Here is a 19227-nt window from a genome sequence, read left to right as displayed (position 1 = left end):
CATCACTGACCAAACTCGTACACAAGGTGTGTAATACTAGCAACGTGGAGGAACAATTCATCAAAGATGAAAATGGGAGGATTTCATAATAAGGACCAAATGAAGTGGACAATTATACCCCATCAATATTCCATAACTATCACCCGTTCATGAATACATCACCTACATACTATAAGTGATCAAAGGTGGTGAGTAGATTAAACATAGATGTGGATGGGTAAGGAGAATTTAAGGCTAGAACAAAAAGGCAACAGAACAATTACTAGCATGATATAAACAAAAGGTGTTAATGTCTTAGCATGTTCCTAGGGATGGATCAAGGGGTCCTTCATTGTAACCCCATTGGTTCAAACCTCCAGCCAAAAGTGAACACCAATAAAAAAGGAACTATATTCAAATTTTAGTATTATATATAGAACATTATCTAGAAGGTCTAATTTAAGATTTCTCTAGTAAAAATAAATAAATTTATTTCCTAAAAACAAATTGAAAATTTAAATAAACACTCTTTCATAAACAAAAAAAGGCTTACCTATGAAGATATTTTTTCTGGCACGGGAGAGGGCTCTGTAACTTAAATTCCATAGTGCCCTCATTGATCTCCCTCGTGCAGGCTTTAATGGGCTCATCCTCTTCGGGGGCCAAGAAATATAATCGCTTAAGGTGCCTAATTATGGCTACCTTTAATAATTGCAATGTTAAGGAGAGGAACGATGGCTTTAATTCTCACAACCAACATTTGTCTCATCATTGAGCCCTAGATCATCATGGAGAACAAGGGAAAAGTGCAAAAGAAATGACTGAAAAAGGAGGCAAAGCATCATTCAATCAGGCTATCAAAGGTATTCCTCTAGTCCCAGTTGGAGCCAAGTTTGTCAAGGGACCCTCTTCCCCCCTTCCAGACTACCAAGGAGATGGAGGTAAGGATATTTCTTTATCCTATTTTGTTGTTAAGACAAATGACCAAATGATAGTAGAGTTGGATAAAGAGAAGATTAGGTTAAAGAACATAGCTTTTTTTTTTGCTACCTTGGATCCTCTTAGATTGTCTTCAAGGAAAAATCTTAATGACTGGTGTCATAGGGTTTGGAGCCTCAAAATAGAGCATCATTTTTCAATCTGTTGTATGGTTTAGAGAAGGACTTTTCATAGTTATATTTTGTAACCCTGAGTCCCAAAAAATGGTTGTGAATAAGAAATTCTATAAGGTGGGAAATGCAGAGTTTAGGTCTTTTCCCTTTTCTTTGGATTCAATTAATGATGAAAATATTTCCCTAGCCAATCCTATATGGGTAGTTATTAGAAACCTTCCTCCTTTTATCTTGAATTTAGTTCCTTGACAGACAGAGCTTTTGGGAAAGTTCTTAAGATCGACCACTCTAATTCACTGATCCCTAATATTGATATTAGAATCCTTATCTACACTCTTTCGAGTGTTGATGCCCTTGAGAAAATATGTCTAGATGTGGCTCCATCTCCAGTTTTGTGTCCTATTATTTATATGGGAGGTTTAAATGCTCGCTACCTTTGTAGAAGAGAAGGGCATAAGAGATAGGATTTTCCTCTATTGGTTGTTAAAAAGAAACTTTGTCGGGCTCCTATTCCTACTCCCGTTCTGCCTCTTAAGCTTAAATCTATTATTTCCTTAGCTCAAAAAGACTCCGTTCAAATTTCCTTAGACTCGTAGGAATATTTACAGATGGAGGAATCTAATAAACTATTGGCTTTTCTAGAGGTTCTTAAAGACCAATTTGGTGAAAAGGTAAGTACTTCTAGTGGTCATAAATCTCAAGATTCTCTTGATAATTTGAAATCCCTTTCGGAAGTCCAAAATATAGATTTTGGGATAGACTTTGAGACTAAGGGTGGTAATAATAGGAGGCTTAATTCCCAACAATTGGCCTTGAGGTCGTTGAAGGATAAGGATAGCGAGATTTTTAAAAGTAGATCCTCATCCAGTGTCTGTCTTTTCCCCACCTTGACTAGGCACAGAGATGAGGTTACTCATCTTTGACAATTACCCCTTGCTGTAAAGTTGGCTCTAATAAACTAGATTTCCCTGATGAGGATATTGCTACCATTCACAATATGGATTGCATGAATGATGAAGAAATAATCCATAACTATTTCCTTATTGTGATCCTAGCTGGTTCTAATGGACAAACTTTGGTGAGGGAAAGGGATCCTTCTTTTAGTTTGGAACATAATGTATAAGATCTTAGACCCAAAATATTAGAGGATAATTGAAATTTAGAGGAGGTACAACCTAATGTTGCCCCTGAAGTTAGAGATGGGGAAAGCTCCAATACAAAAAGTGTCATCGATGAGGTTTTTGTTTTTAGTGCTAACAAGAGAAAAGAAAGTATGAGTGGCAATAGAAGTGGGATTCATAATGGAGAAGTTGTAAAAATAAAAGGGGTAAACCACCTAATACTAGTGGAAATACCAAAAGCTTTCAAAAAGATTAGATCGAAAATGCCTAAATGCTTTAAGGGGTTTTAGACAACAATGGACACTAAAAAGTAAGCTTTGGTACGGATAAGTTAAAATTAGCTTCCTGGAATGTTAGAGGTTTGGAAACTTTAGATAGGAAGTACATTGTCAACAGATTTCTGAGATGGATCAATGACATTGACATCTTATTTTTAAAAAATCTCTTGGCTATTGGGTTTAACCTAGAAATTGCTCTAAAATGTATCTGGAAGGGCATTTCTTCCTTCTCTACCAATCACCCTAAGGAAAAGGGGGTAACATGCATCCTGGTAGGACCTAGATGGAGGAAGAATATAGATAAATGGTACAATTATCCCTACAACAGAGCATCTTTGATATCCTTCAAAGCTGATAACTTTGAGTTCAAATAATGCTCTGTTTATGCCTCTAATGAGCATCTAGATAGAATCAAACTTTGGCAGTGGATGGAAGATCTTTCTAATATCTCTTGGATTATAGCAAAATATTTTAATATGGTAGAGAGGCCATAGGATAAGTCTAGGGGAGTCAAGTTTGAATGGAAAGGAAATGAGCACTTATATTGGTCTAGAATGTTGAAAAAGCTCAATATCATTGATCCCCTTGATAACCTAAAGAATCATTCCCTAGGACTATGGTACACTTGGTCAAACTCTCAAAGAGGGGATAAGAGGATATACTCAAGACTAGACAGAGTATACTGTAATAGAAATGTTTTTAGTTGCTACAAACCTGCTAATAGCAATCATGTCCAGGTTCTGCCCTATTCACTATCTGATCATCATCCTATTGTGATTGAAATACTTAAAATTGGCTCTACTCTTCCCAAGTGCAATAATGTACAATCCTTTTCTCTCAACTCTTCCTTGTTGGATGATCAAGATATTCTGGCTGCTTCTAAAATTATGCATTGGTATAATGATAAGATCTATAAGCATGAAAACCACATTAGTAGATGAGATCAGACTTTCAAATATTGGAAAACATTATTCAAGATAGCAGGTAAGAAAAAATCCAAGGATGACAGTGCTTTGGAACTCTCCTTGGTTGATTCTTTACAAGTAGCTAAAGCCTCTCTCCAAGACCACCCTATAGACTCCCAACTTCTAGATTTTGTCACTAGGACTAAGCATGAATTGAAGAAACTCCAATCTAAAAGGATTCTAAGGGAAAAAATTGGTTTAGGGATAACCAGTGGGAAAAGGGTGATAGGGGTTCAAAGTTCTTTTTTAAGGTATTGGAAATGAAGGAGACAAAAGATAAGATTGAGTGTGTATGGAGAATGGAACAATGTTCATGGTTACTGAAGATATCGTTGGTGCTTTTACCTAGTTCTATAAAAACTTGTTCTCCTCTAAAGATAAAGGGATAGACATGGAGGTTGCTCGGAGCAAGGTGAACGGTAATTATCCCCAAGAAAGTGTTAGATGTAGACTAAATTTTCTAAATGGTCCTATCTCTCTCACAGAGGTTAAAGAAGCCATCGCCACCCTGAGCAAAGAGAAAGTTCTTGGGAAAAATAAGATTATAGTTGAATTCTTAAAATTTAATCTTGATTGGATCAGCCCCAACTTGGTTGAACTATACATGTCTGCACGAAGGAGGGTTTTTTGGGTTTGACTATCAATTGAGGCCTCATCAAACTTATATATAAAGGAGGGGATAAAACTTTGATTAAGAATTGGAGACCAATCACTCTCCTAAATTTAACCTATAAAAGTTTGGCTAAGATTCTGGCTTCTAGGTTAGTCCTCATCCTCCCCAAGATCATTAGCAAGACTCATACATGTTTTGTCAAGGGAAGATATATTTTGGAGAATCTCATCACATGCTAGGAAACTATGGACTGGGCCAAATATTCAAGGAAAAATACTGGTATGATGTTGATAGACTATGAGAAAGCCTATGACAAGGTGGAATAGGGATTCATCTTTATGATGCTAGAAGCAATAGGCTTTCCAGTTACATTTATTAATATGGTGAGAATTCTTTTAAATGATGAAAATGTGGAAATTAAAGTGAATGGTATGAGATTAGAATGCTTTGATTTGACAAGGTCCATTAGACAAGGATGCCCCCTTGCCCCTGCATTGTTTGTTATTGCGGGAGAAGCTTTTCATAACTTGCTAAGGGATGTCTCTATTTCTACTAAGGTTCCAAGACTTATCCTTCCAAATGGTAGTGAGATTTCTAATATCCAATTTGCAAATGACACAACAATATTTTTCCAACTTGATGAGGTTAGCATGATGCATTTGATGGCCAAATTGGATTTATTTTGTACTACATCAGGTAGTAAGACATTAGTTGCTAAATCCATAATCTTGGGATGGGACCTTATTCCTGGGTTGGTGCATGAAATATGGTGTAAGCTAGGAGGCCCTAACCAAGTAGTTAAATACCTTGGAATACCCTTTGCCATTAACCCTAGCATTAATGACATGTGGATTTGGGTCAGAGAGAAAATCAGTGGCAAGCTTCACAAATAGAACACCTTTTATCTATCGTTAGCAGGTAGAGTGCAAATTTGTCAGAAGATCCTATCATCATATTCTATTTATTTCTTGTTAGCATAGTTGTTTAATGTTAATTAGTTTGAATATCTGCAAAAAATTATCTAGGTCTTTCTTTGGTTTGATGGGAAGGGGAATGGGAAGACTCATGCAGTTAGATGGGATTGGTTCACAAAAAGCAAGGAGGTAGGGGGGTGTGGTCTAAAAGATTTAAGACTCCAAGGGTTGGCACTGGCTATGAAATGGATTACTAAAGCTATATAGGGAGATGATCCTTGGAAAATACTTATTAGACTGAAATTGTCTAGAGGCTATCCATGTGGTGTCTGTTGGCATTATATTTTATTTGTCATTAGTGACAACACTTATTCGATTATGAATGATTACCAAGTTCATCACTCAGTCTACAGTGTATACCAAGCATTCAGTGGTTACCTTGTAGGTTCATCACTTAAGCAGTTCATACCGAGGATTCTTGAAGCTATCGAGTGAGTGTGCAGTCCAGCAGTATCTACCAAGCCTACAATGTTCATCGAGCTTCATAGTGTCTACCGAGTCATCAATTTGTGTGATGGAAGCTAGTGTTTACCGAGTGATGGAAGTGTAGTGTTTACCGAGTGAAAGCAAGGTAAACAAAGGATTCTATTTTTACCGAGTGACACTATATCTACGGAGTCTCCAATGGTTACCGAGTTCCAAGCTACGTTATGTGATTAGTATGGACCGAGCTTCTACTTCTACTGAGTGCATGACAATGTAGAGTAATGCAGTGGATGCCAAGTGTCAGAAGGTTACCAAGTCAGCTTGATGAGCTCGAGTTTTCTATTGTTTGGCCGAATCAGTAATATTTTGTTCACTTGTGTTTTGGCCGGCCTTGCAATTGTAATTATTGGAATGGTATATATGTAATGTATTATATCATTTGCAATGCATGAATATATATTTAAGAAATGGACATGTAATGCTTGGAGAAGAATAAATGTGAATCAGTAGTAGAGCAGAGTATTCAACAAGGTCTACAAGAAGCAATAAAGATTCATCAGTCACAAGAGGTGACCTGTACTTCAAGGATCTAATCAACAATCAAGTTGTAAGTAGATCCACTATTTCATCCTAATAGGTGAATCAGTTTTGTAAATCCTTTAATAAGGTAGACTTAACAGTCTCTGTATAAATCTCCTAACAGAGTGCATACTTCATTGTATGTTTGTAAATCCTCTAACAAGGTGGATCTAGCAGTCCAAATTGCTCTTAACAGGGCAGATCATTAGAAGTGATCAATGTAAGCCCTAACAGGCTAACTTCATACTACAGTAGCAAAGTTTTTTGGGTATCATCCCCACCCCAATTTTACCTTCTATTTGGAAGGTTTTCGGGTCAATAAAATTCGGTGTTCATGTGTTATAAATGCTTATCTTTCTCATGCATATAGTAGATTAGATGAATGAATGATGAATGGATCAAGTATTGAATTGATTTAAAGTTTTTGAGGTTACTGATTCACCCCTTCCCTCTCAGTAACCTAGTTAGTCTTGATTATTTCCAACAGTGTCAAGTTTTGGAATAATATGAATATTTTAGATTTTCTAGCTCTTGAAAGTAAGATAGTAGTGGGGGGTTCTAATGTCTTTAAGGAAATTTGGAAAAGTTGGGGTAAAGTGAGACCCCTATTGGGAACCATTTTGAGAATAGAGTTAGGTAATAAATGGTGTGGTATCTATTCTATTCGGTGGAATTTGAAAAGGAATTCTAAGCCTTTAGCCCTGGTTCAAGGGTGCTTAGCTAAGAAATGGGCCAAAGCTAGTATTAATACCTTTAGGGACATCTTGAGTAATGAAAATCTTATGGATTGGACTAAACTTAAGTCCAGATTCTCCTTGTATGATTCTTAGAGGAAAGCCTATTCTATGATTGCTAATGCCCTTGATGTTGAAGGGGTCAGAAGGAGTTGTTGTTCTCTTAAGTCATGCTCATTCCAGCTGAGATGACCTAATTTCTCTCCCTTACACTTGGTTAAATCCAAGCACATTTATTCCTCCCTCTCTTCCAGAACTTTCATCCTTGATCATCTTAATATACCACTTGGAAGTCATTCCTTACTCATAATGACTGAAAAAATATTCTCACCCAACTTTGGGTTAGACCTATAGAACCTACAATTGTTTTCTTTATTTGAAGAATGTTGCTGTATAGGTTACCATTCACTAAGCTAGGAGGGGAGCCTAATAGTTGTTCTATTTGTAACCAACTTGAATCAGTTTCTCATGTTTTCTTTCAGTGACCTTTTGCTCAGGATATTTGGCATATGTTTGGTTTTTTGTTTGATGAAAATGCCTTTCTTGAGAACATTATATTTGGTAAAATTTGTTGTGGCAGCAAGTATCTTAATGTGTTCTACTCCATCTTTTCTTCATTCATACTCTAGTATCTATGGGAAGTTAGGAACAAAAACATATTTCAGGGTAAAGAAAGGATTCTTATTGAGTCTCTAAGGAGACTCATAAGGGTTGATATTGTTGTGCAGGTTACTGCCATCTTCAAGATGAAGGAGGAGGAGTTCCAAAAATTTATGTAGGAAGGTAAAGGGCTGTTGACTAAGAAGGACCTTAAGTATGACTTCACTACTATGAAGGAGAAAGATTGCAGCACTGTAGAGAACAACTTCAATGTCCCTTTGTCACAATTGATGCACCAGATCCACAGGGAAGGCAACTGGAGGGCACAAGGATCAGGAATGGAGGGACCGAATATGACTTTTATGCCTTCTCCTTTGAGGTTCACTACTTTAGAGTCTAGTGGTGAAGAGGAAGAGTAATATATTTGAACTAATCAATATGCTGTATTGTCATATCGTTTGCCGTAATATGCTATAAACTCTCCGCTTCTGCCGTTGGGCTATGGCTTGGTTTTGTCTTTGTTTCGTTGCTAGTTCTACTATTCAAAACTTACATTGTACTCCCTTTTTGTCTCCTTGATATGCAATAGTAAATTTTGTTTACCTATTGTGTATTAATACCACCAGTATGGGTTGTAGGATCATATCTGAACCCCTGTGAATTGCCAATTCCCAAAATAACATAAATTTAATATTTGTATTCATTTAGTATCATCAGCCCAAAGGTATGAAGGAAATTCATGAACACATGTAAGTAAGAATATAATATAGGTTATAACATACTTATAAGTAAATTAATATTGGAATTTGAGATACTTTCCAATGACTATACAAAGGATCTTTTCCTAATAATATCATTATTATGAGCAATCAAAATAATAATATTTTCAACATATTTGAATGTAAATAAAAGGATACAATGTTATCAAGGAGGGCCTTGTATAAATCTAGTCTAGTGGATCTTATCTCAAAAGAGGGTAGGGATCATCATCTCGTTATTGAAAAGAGGCTTGGACTTGTAAACTATGAGGGTGTCCATAGATGGTATCTATGGCAAATTCGAAAACACTTGTATTTTTTATTATCTTAAATCTAAATAACAAGCATCATTGGATAATTGAAATGACTATTATGGATATTAAAATTAATTCAAAGTCTTCAATCATAATGGACCCGGAAAAAGGACATTAAAAAGCACCCTATCTAGTAGTAGTTGAACCACCTATACTAGGAACAAAAGTTGGAATCTTTAGATAAACTAAACATGATCTAGGTTGGATAGCTTGGTTTGTGGAGATAATCAATGGTAGATAAGTTAAAGAATCTCCTACATAATGATTTGATTGAACATTTTATATCCAAAGTTGAAACCTTTATATCTTGTTATGATTATTTGGTGAAAACATATTGAAAATGATATATTTAGAAACTCTCAATGATATGATAAAGTCATATTGTAACAAAATATAATCTAAGTTTTAAAAATATACTATATCTATATTATATTTAATTTAGAAACAATAATAACAATTTCATTTTAAAAACAAATTAATCTCTAAATATATTCTATTTTCTATAATTTTAGTCTTTCTTTTCTCAAAATTTTGTAGATTCCAATTTAATAGATAATATTTTAATGTGACATTAGGTAAATTCGATTTATTATTTTCATCCTACTTAAAGCTACCGTTTGATCCCAGTGACAATCTCACATACAGCCCAAATTATATTTCAAAATATGAATTAAAATTTTTAGAATATAAATTTAAATGTTATTATAAAATTAAACATCTTTACACAAATATCAGGAAATGACATGATTAGCATTATGCCGCCGCAGAATGTCCGCACGGTTTGCCTGAACATGAAGCTCCGATAAGTTGAAATTCAAATTTGAAATCTGGTTTATAGGTTATGAAGGTCCAGTAAATTGAAATTCAAATTTGAAACGGTAACAAAATCTCAAATTGATCGTTATGGGGAGCTGGAAATAGCCGAAAAAACTGGAAAAAAAATTAGGGTAAGAGATATATATTTGTACCGTTCTAGAAATTCAAACATTGTTTTTCCCTTTTGTCAAAAATTCCTTTCTAAAATATCTTCTAATTTCTCAGTTCTTTCTTTGGTCTGAAAACTTAATATTTCTTAATATTTTTCACTATCCTTTTTACAGTGTGCACACTGGTCTGATTTGGTCTGATTTTGTTTTTGTTTCTTTTGTCTTATGTTTGTCCGTTTTTTGTTGATCTATGATTTTTTTTTTTTTAGGTCTCTATTTTCTAGGTTTCGTATTTTTTCTAATGGCAGAGGACTAAGCAGAGGCATGCAGGAGGAAGAGGCAGCACCAGATGGAATTGAATTGATCCTTCTTTCAGAACTCTTATTCTGGGTAAGTTGATTTTTAAATATTCCTACATATACTCTATTTATTTTAGTTATGCAACAAACTTCTGAATGGTTTGCAGAAAAGTTATTGCTAACATTATCACATATTTGCAGTATAAGTCTAAAATTCAAATTAGGGCAAAAATATATGAATTGTGTCTGGATTCGTAGGATACTTTTTTTTTCCATGTTTATTGAAAATCATAGGTATTTGAATGCTCAAACTTTGATTGCAGCCTGAGGATTTGACGTCTTTATAATTCTTGTTATTTTTGTCCTACCTATTTTCCAGGGTTTGAATTCTGAAGTGATTTGATTTTGGTTTGGTTTTGTATTTGTCTATTAGGGTTTTGAAATGATTTTTTGAAGGAAATCGTGAGACTTCATGAAGAAAACAAACCAGAAAACTAAGGTAATCATGTAGTCAAAGCATTCACTTACATTGTGTTTAACCATTTGACCTTCTTCCTTATGATCTTAACACAAGTTAATGAAAAGTCTGTCCCTTTTTAGTAGGACTGTCACCCAATATGATCTTTGCTTCTCTGTATGCACTTTGGAATTCAGAGCCGCCAACAACTCCACGTTTCTCTGTATGCATCTAAGTGTCCGATACGCATTAAGTCCATCACCATTCATGAGATGTCTAATAACATCAAGGAATTTCACTACCTCTGTACATAGCGTCAGACCTGGTTTTACACAATTCTAAGAACATACCATCTGGTTTCAAGAAGCTATGAATTATGTAGAGAGATGATATGCTCCAACCAAATAGGTTAACATTGTCATAATGGTTTTTCAACCTCTTTTTAAATGACCATTTCATTACAGAGCTTTAAATGAGATAGTAGAGTACAAATTTGTTAGAAGGACCTATTCAACCTTCTATGTTATAAGAGATCAACACCTTATAGGAAAAGCATATTAGCTTGAGTTTGATTATTATTATAATGTAATTTTAAGAGTACTCTTTGAGTTCATCATTTGTATCAAATTGGAGAAATCTTTCCATAATATCATTAAGGAATTCTCAAATAATTTTTCATGTAACTCTGTACATTCACAACACACAGAAGGAAGGTTGGCAGTTTTGCTGAATGTTATCTATGTTATCTGTTTGTCATGTAGATCACATGTTTGACTTCATTAGCTGCTAAAGTTTAGCCTTTATTCGAGTCCACTATACTTGCACAACATACAACAACAAATACTCGCACAACATACACATGCTTCTATAATGTCATAGGAACTCTGCTGTTATCCATAGGCCATACTGGTACCAACTATATAACACCTAAAATAGTTTCACAATGTATTATACAATGGATTTGGCAGCTTAAAAGTGCAATTTCTGACAACATGACTTCTAATGTCTCTTTGATCTCCAATAACACCTTTGATGCACAAGCCCTTGCTCTTCAAGTGTAATCTGTGTTTGGATTTGTAGGTTGAACAATTCTCTTAAAGCTATCTATATATATGGCATTAAAACATTAAATTTGTTTTCCTCAATTTGACAGTCTGAACTCAATATAAGAAGAGCGGTCATATTTTAGCATAGTTGTGGATTCAAAGTTATGTAGTTTAAGTCTTGTCAAGTCTAGCTTAAAGTATGTATGCTATTAGCATCTTCCCTCGGTTTTTGTTTTCATTTTAAATTGGTGGATTCAATTTCAAAATGGTTGTTACCTTGAGTAAACATTGCTCCGCTGTGACACCTCCCTCTTTTCGAGATCAGACTTTATATTTATATTTATAGGAACATGGCCATTCTCCAATTTTGAAGTTCATTTGCATAAAGTGCATATTTATACAATGCTTTATTTGTTGCTTAAATAAGACAAGTAAAAGAAGATTTTATAGACTGTAATACAACTGTAGTTTCTAACTTGTCATCCGTTCCCTTCATCTAAGGATTTTTCAATGTGAAGCTGACTAGATTGGCATGTTGTATTGCAAGCATTGGAGTTGACTGGATCAGTTAATTTTTAACAACTATTTGCAAGAAAACGATGACAAATTATCTCACACTAATCAGAATCTTTAATTTGAACCTCTATGAACTTTCAAATTCATTTAGGATATCTTCCATTCTTCTGAGAATTGAAGCTTGAATCAAGGAGACATATAAGTGCCAAGATAATTAGAGTAGCTAATGCGAGAGACCAACTTCAGCTAATGGAAATGAAGAAGTGGGTATTCTTCAGCCATATTGAAGTATTTGAGATAGTTTTTTAACTTGTAGAAATTGAATGCAAGTGATTATTCTTTTTCTCTATTAAGACAACAGATATTTGGAGTTGATGATATAGGGTAAAATGAATTTGGAAAAATCTGTGCAAACATACACATTATATCTATAAGAACATAGACATATTCAGAACATTATATTTATAAGAACATAGACATATGCAGAACATTATATTTATAAGAACATAGACATATTCTAATTAACATACACAAATTAAACATCTTATGAATCAAAAAACTCAGTGAGGTTCAACACTGTTGCTTCTTTGCCAGGATGTTTCCCACCATTGCATCTGCATAATCTGCTGATCGACAAAGCTAGGCAGTGGAAAGTTTCTTGCCCAAATTAGCATCACGCAGCATTGGGAAAACCCAGCCTCAAAGCTTAATTAGGGAAAATAGATTGAGAAGGGCAGTTACAACATTTTCTTGAGCTTTGGGATCCTCTGAAGAAAGCAGTGGCACAAGCAATGCTATGGCCCCTGCTTCTGCAAGTAGTCTGAATTTATAAGCAGCCCGCCTTTCCACAAGAAATACTGTTTGTCATTTTAGCTGCTTTGGTGCTTGGGATGCCTTCCAAGAAAGAACTTTTCTTAATTCTTTCTGACTTTTCAAATGGGATTTTATGCTCTGCACAGTACTGAACAACGAGGCTTCGAAATGTAAGCTTCTCTCCTTTTCTTGTTTACGGTTGTTTAAAAGCATCTCAGCTATCTTTATGGCATCCTTAAGCTTTTTAGCAACTCTCCAATGGCCTCCACTTGCTGCTTTATGGCACGTCTGCTGCCCCAACATAATTGGTGCAGGAGCACCCACATAAAGTATTTAGGTCAAAGTTTTATATAAAGTATTTAGGTCAAGTTTTATGTATTTAGGTCAAGTAGGTCAAGTTTTATGTATTTAGGTCAAGTTTTATGCATGAGCCGACTTGAGAAATTTATCTTGATTTCGTAATTAGGATAAGATAATTTTCTTGGGATTTGTACAGATCATTGTGGGGTCATTCTTCCCCATTCTATACTAATCTAGAATTTTCTATTTTGTAATAATCTAGAATTTTCCGTAGACCGTCTTAGCAAGTAGAAGTAGAGTCTTAGGTTTAGGTTTAGGTCAGGCTTGAGAGCAAAGTTTCTGGAAACAAAGTTACGAAGAGAAGAAATCTGCAGGAAGAGCTAATGTATGTACGGTTCATTTGATAAATTAAATAGAAGAATTTTATAATCTGTCTCTTGCTGGTGCTAGTTCCTATTGCTATTGTGTTTGCTTCTGTTGTCACTAATGCTGAACTGGCAAAGAAGATGCAAGAACAAGAGAAAATCAATAAGTGGTTATTAGATGAATTTGAGAAGATGAAGGGCCGGATGGAAAAGAAAGCAAAGGTCTCCTCAGAGCAAGAGGAAAAAGGGGAAGAAGAGGATACCCCAGAGCAGGAGGTGGTTAACTTACCTGCAGATCAGAGATACTTTATAGAAACCCTTGAGAGAGTTGGTAAGAAGGATGCCAAAGGTGACCTACCCATCTTCTTAGGAAAGATGGATGCTGATGTTGTTGTGGATTGGATAGAAACCTTGAACAACCATTTTGAATGTGAAAATATAGCAGAGAAGGATAAGGTAAAAATTGCCAAGTCAAAGTTGAATGGACCAGCCTTCACTTGGTGGAATTTCATTCAAGGAGAAAGGGCCAAAGGAAGGACTACAAATGCTGGGCTTTATCAACCTTTGCGAATACCATCTAGACCTTGGGAAAGCATAACAATGGATTTTGTAATGGGGCTGCCACGGACACAAAAGGGGTATGATAGTGTATTTGTTGTAGTAGATAGGTTCAGCAAAATGGCTCACTTCTTACCCTGTAAGTCAACCAATGATGCTTCTCATATAGCAAATCTCTTTTTCAAGGAAGTCATAAGGATTCATGGGCTACCCTTCAATATAGTTTCAGACAGGGATGTGAAGTTCGTAGGACACTTTTGGAGAACTTTATGGAGGAAACTTGGAACCAATTTATCATTTTCATCAGCCTACCACCCTGAAATTGATGGCCAAACAGAGGTAGTTAATAGAACATTGGGCAATTTGTTAAGAACCCTTACAAGACAACATGCAGCAAAATGGGATGTAATCCTACCCCAAGCTGAATTTGCATATAATGACTCCATCAATAGAAGTACGGGAAAATCACCATTCCAAGTGGTATACGGAATTCATCCTAGAGGGATTTTTGAGTTAAGGGATATGAGTTCACAGCAACAAGTTAGTGCCCAAGGAGAAGAATTTGCTATTGCCATAAAAGAAATCCATGATGAAGTCAAAGCAAAACTCCAAACCAGCTCTGACAAGTATAAGAAGCATGCAGATCAGAAACAGAGACATTTAGAATTTGAAGTGGGAGATTTAGTATGGGCAAATCTCAAGAAGGAGAGGCTACCAAAAGGTAAATCTACCAAACTTATGTTGAGAAAACTAGGTCCTTGTAAAATATTAAAGAAGTTTGGACCAAATGCTTATGAGATTCAATTGCCACTTGAGATTGGCATTTCTCCCATCTTCAACATAGCAGACCTCACACCATTCAAAGCAACCATTGAAGAAATTGATACAGGACAGATTGCTGATACAGAAGACATTCAACATCTACCATTTAAGCAGACACCACAACTAGACAGGATACTTGACATCAAAGTCATTAAGCAGCGAAAAGGACAGGAGTCCAATCAGTACTTGGTAAAACTCAAAGGTTATTTGGATGTAGATGCTGTGTGGATGACTGAACAAGATATCGAGAAGCAAGGTACCACTCTACAAGAGCTCATCTCAAGTGGGCTTGAGATAAAATTTCCTGAGGAGTATGGTGCAGGAGCACCCACATAAAGTATTTAGGTCAAAGTTTTATATAAAGTATTTAGGTCAAATTTTATGTATTTAGGTCAAGTAGGTTAAGTTTTATGTATTTAGGTCAAGTTTTATGCATGAGCCGACTTGAGAAATTTATCTTGATATAAACATTATATAAATACTTGACATTTTGGTTTGGATAAAATCTTAGAATTGGTTAGAAGGTACTACTATTGGCCTAAACTTTAGACTGATGTGAGAAACTTTGTGGCAACATGTATGATTTGTCAAAGGGCCAAAAGAAGGACTACAAATGCTGGGCTTTATCAACCTTTGCCAATACCATCTAGACCTTGGGAAAGCATAACAATGGATTTTGTAATGGGGTTGCCATGGACACAAAAGGGATATGATAGTGTATTTGTTGTAGTAGATAGGTTCAGCAAAATGGTTCACTTCTTACCCTGTAAGTCAACCAATGATGCTTCTCATATAGCAAATCTCTTTTTCAAGGAAGTCATAAGGATTCATGGGCTACCCCTTAATATAGTTTCAGACAGGGATGTGAAGTTCGTAGGACACTTTTGGAGAACTTTATGGAGGAAACTTGGAACCAATTTATCATTTTCATCAACCTACCACCCTGAAACTGATGGCCAAACAGAGGTAGTTAATAGAACATTGGGCAATTTGTTAAGAACCCTCACAAGACAACATGCAGCAAAATGGGATGTAATCCTATCCCAAGTTGAATTTGCATATAATGACTCCATCAATAGAAGTACAAAAAAATCACCATTCCAAGTGGTATATGGAATTCATCCTAGAGGGATTTTTGAGTTAAGGGATATGAGTTCACAGCAACAAGTCAGTGCCCAAGGAGAAGAATTTGCTATTGCCATAAAAGAAATCCATGATGAAGTCAAAACAAAACTCCAAAATAGCTCTGACAAGTATAAGAAGCATGCAGATCAGAAACGGAGACATTTAGAATTTGAAGTGGGAGATTTAGTATGGGCAAATCTCAAGAAGGAGAGGCTACCAAAAGGTAAATCTACCAAACTTATGTTGAGAAAACTAGGTCCTTATAAAATATTAAAAAAGTTTGGACCAAATGCTTATGAGATTCAATTGCCACCTGAGATTGGCATTTCTCCCATCTTTAACATAGCAGACTTCACACCATTCAAAGCAACCATTGAAGAAATTGATACAGGACAGATTGCTGATACAGAAGACATTCAACATCTACCATTTAAGCAGACACCACAACTAGACAGGATACTTGACATCAAAGTCATTAAGCAGCGAAAAGGAAAGGAGTCCAATCAGTATTTGGTAAAACTCAAAGGTTATTCGGATGTAGATGCTGTGTGGATGACTGAACAAGATATCAAGAAGCAAGGTACCACTCTACAAGAGCTCATCTCAAGTGGGCTTGAGATAAAATTTCCTGGGGAGTATGGTGCAGGAGCACCCACATAAAGTATTTAGGTCAAAGTTTTATATAAAGTATTTAGGTCAAGTTTTATGCATGAGCCGACTTGAGAAATTTATCTTGATTTCATAATTAGGATAAGATAATTTTCTTGGGATTTGTACAGATCATTGTGGGGTCATTCTTCCCCATTCTATACTAATCTAGAATTTTCTGTTTTGTAATAATCTAGAATTTTCCGTAGACCGTCTTAGCAAGTATAAGTAGTCTTAGGTTTAGGTTTAGGTCAGGCTTGAGAGCAATGTTTCTGGAAACAAAGTTACGAAGAGAAGAAATCTGCAGGAAGAGCTAATGTATGTACGGTTCATTTGATAAATTAAATAGAAGAATTTTATAATCTCTCTCTTGCTGGTGCTAGTTCCTATTGCTATTGTGTTTGCTTCCGTTGTGTTTTACCACTGCATCAATAATTCTTCTTATGCTCTTGCTCTGAAAGAAGAGTTTCCATTGTATTTAGTTTGCCTCTCGCAGCAGCCACGTGCAAAGGAGTTGTTTGGCTGAAATCTTTGACAAGAGTTTACTTTGTAGGTGTTGCTTCTAATATTACAGCACTCTGTCCAGCACTCTGACAATAACTTTACCATATTGGATACTCTTGAAACTAATTTGAGGATACTCTTGAATTTTTCCTTAAGTGACGCATAATAGAAATATGTTTTTTGGTACTGCACCTGTAGGAGGTTTCATAAATAATGTCAAAAATATTCTTGCATTAAATCCGGTGAAATTGGACATCAGAAATCATCTGGCATAGGAAAATTGAAAACACTCTCAGAAAATGAATTCAGGACAATCCATTGCATTTTGGATATTTAGGCCATCCGAAATCCTCGTAAGTCAAGACTCATCTGGAGCTACCTCCTTTTCAAACTCATCCAGAACAGCAAAATCATCACTGCAAAGTTGTTTAGCAAATAGTGGCAATGGAGGTGGGCAACCATGACACAAAAGTTAAAGAAACAGTTTCTGATTTTACTAAATTTTTTTTTCCTGAATTTTAAGAATGTTTTGATTTATTGGACATTTATTTTTATGTTGTGGCAGATAAAGATTCTGATAAGTTTGTAATTTTCTTTTTTATTTTAAAATTTCTGTGTTCTCAAGACATTTATTTAATTAGTTCTATTATTTAATCAAAAGCATCTTCAGATCATTAAAACATTATGTTTTAATGTACTCTTTTATTTGAACTACTAGTCAAGTTATGAAATGTTGGCTGACAATTAAGACAATTTGTAGCTATTAGTGAGCTGATACATCATTGAAGTTGATGCATGGTGTTCTTTTAAAAAGAATAGGAACAGGAGATCTGGTAAGTACGTGTTCTTGATATTTAATTTTTTCAGTTCACCCTTTTTAACTCTGTCCTTATTCTATATGTTTTTGCATAAGAATTTCATTACATTGTTCTTTTAAATATAAATAGTATTGCAACTGAGATTGATAATGATAGGGATCCTCAGGGCCAAAGGCTTCTTCAACGAATTAATTTTCATCACTTTGAAGGTGCAAGCACAGGAGTAAAGTTGTTGGTATAGATTAACCGGGTGAAGTTGCTGATATAGATTCAGAGCAGCAAGTAATTGGTCATTTCTCATTTCCATTGTAATATTTTGATCAAACACTGATCTAAAATTTTGTAACATGTAAAAAAACAATGCTCAATAAAAGAAAGTTATTGGAAGGGGTTAAAAGCCCCTTCAAAGACTAAAGGGAATGCTTATTGGCGATGGTCACATCCCTTATAGTCTTGGTGTTTTTTTGACAGCTTAAAGAATGGCTTACCGGCCAAGGTCATTCTTTAAGGTATGTTGCTTGTGTTCCCATGCATTGTGTTTTATTTAGTTTTTTTTCATTTTTGATCTTAATATTAAAGCTGTAAGGCACAATTTCATAAATAAATAGATCATTAATGAATCAGAAGTCACTTTGCAAAATGGTTGATAGTGGACACTCTTAAATAATCATTATCAAACTAACATGACATATTGACATTGTTGATAAAATCACAGACTACCTATCTAACACAATATGAATTTGAATGTAGACAATCTTAAATAATCATTATCAAACCTAACATGACGTTAACATTGTTCATAAAATCACAAATTATCTATCAAACACAACATGAATGTAATTCACAACATAATTGATTTGCACAATTGTTAAATACATATTTATTCTACAGAATAAAATAAATGGATAAAGTTATGATTAAAAATTAATTTGTTTTTACCATCATTACAACATAACAAATAGTCTTAATAAATAACTTTAACATAAAATATGAAAAGTTAGCACTTACAAGTAAATAATTGTAAAGTAAACGCATTCATTAATGAAAATAATAAAATAAATTGTTGGGTTTTGAGTCATGGGTTGTGTTTTTTTTCGTTTGATGTTGTGTTGTGGTTGTGGTCCTCTTAGGTCTCTTAGGGAAGACCATATAAGCTTCCACCTTCACGCGGTTGGCCTTGTTAGTAGAGAATATTTGAATACATATTCTTGAAGCTAAGAGAAGCTTTTGCTTAAAATATATTGTGTCATTTAATTATAAATAATGGGTTTATAATTTAAGCTATTTAATGCGAGTGAAATTAAAATATTATTTAAGCTTAAAAATATGTTTTATAATTTAAGCACGCAATGTTTTATAAATAAAAACAATAAAAGTAATTTTTTTATAATTGAATTGTTATGTGGTGATTTAAAAAACAAAAACAAATTGTTATATTGGTTAATGATATGCGATACTAAAAATAAAAATAAATGGTTGGAAAAGTGAAAATTTAAATAATTAAATTATTTAATGCTAGTGAATTTTAAGAAAAGCTTGTTTGTGAGTGATTTTAAATAATATTTTGTCATTTCATT

The 19227-nt window shown here is 34.7% G+C and overlaps 1 long non-coding RNA gene across 2 annotated transcripts; it reads left to right on the top strand.

Annotated features, from left to right (window-relative positions):
* The first annotated feature begins 9185 nt into the window (after window positions 1-9185).
* On the top strand, window positions 9186-18065 carry LOC149580006 (uncharacterized). 2 transcript variants are annotated; one of them, XR_016352972.1, is made up of 4 exons: window positions 9186-9400; window positions 9649-9769; window positions 17593-17665; window positions 17817-18065. It is a non-coding gene; the product is annotated as an uncharacterized LOC149580006 (long non-coding RNA). The 2 variants fall into 2 exon arrangements; XR_016352973.1 differs by having other exon boundaries at window positions 17807-18065.
* The last annotated feature ends 1162 nt before the right edge of the window (window positions 18066-19227 follow it).

This window comes from Cupressus sempervirens, chromosome 1 (genome assembly GCF_028749045.1).
Source record: "Cupressus sempervirens isolate cs-2001-9-10 chromosome 1, ASM2874904v1, whole genome shotgun sequence".
Lineage (NCBI taxonomy): Eukaryota > Viridiplantae > Streptophyta > Pinopsida > Cupressales > Cupressaceae > Cupressus > Cupressus sempervirens.
This window is presented reverse-complemented; position numbering and strand designations above follow the sequence as displayed.